This window comes from Opisthorchis viverrini (assembly GCF_000715545.1).
Source record: "Opisthorchis viverrini unplaced genomic scaffold opera_v5_276, whole genome shotgun sequence".
NCBI lineage: Eukaryota > Metazoa > Platyhelminthes > Trematoda > Opisthorchiida > Opisthorchiidae > Opisthorchis > Opisthorchis viverrini.
Window position 1 is genome coordinate 27,739 of NW_008751931.1, and position 773 is coordinate 28,511.

Sequence of the window (773 nt, forward strand, 5' to 3'; positions counted from 1 at the left end):
AGTGTGTATATATGAACTGACGTTTGTTTGTCCTTACCACTTCACCCATTTGGCCTTGAGGTCATCCGGCCATTTGTATCTGACTTTGCACGTGTGACTGTCGCACGTTGGAGCCTGTTTGCTCCCTTGCTTTGCACTTTTGAAGTCCAAGCGGACTGTTTGTTTTGGACGCGTATCTACTGTCGAGGTTTGTTTAAATTGTGAATTTCTCTTACCCTAATAGTACCGTATAGAAACCCAGCTCCGACTTTTTTTTGCCTACCCGGAGGTTCTGGTATTACGCGTCACTCGAAGATACCGTTCGAACGTTACAGTGCGATTGTTGTATGTTATGATGAAGACGAGCGAGCTGTCGTTGTTTGTAGTCTACATAATATCTGTGTTGGACTGCAGAAAAGTGGAAGGATTCTGCGCTCTATATGAACAGGTGTGACGAAAAGTGCCCGTCCACTCAGGAGATATTCGCTTTGGCTGTTTTATTGTGTGCGCTTTTGAGCACCCATTCGTCGGTTTGATGACACATTCGCAACTGTTCCACTCCTCCTCCGGACCATGCACTCTTGCCGACTGGTCCCTTTCACTGCAAATACGGCAAACTCCCCAGCTGACCCCAACTGCCTCCATGATATATTCATTCCAACCTGTTGGATTCCTCGTTCGAATTCAACCAATTCTGTGTTTCTGCGTCCCCATGTCTCCATGCAACCTAACCCCCTGACTTCCCTACACCAGTGACTCCAATGAGTCCATTTTTTCAGATTGCACCATATTTA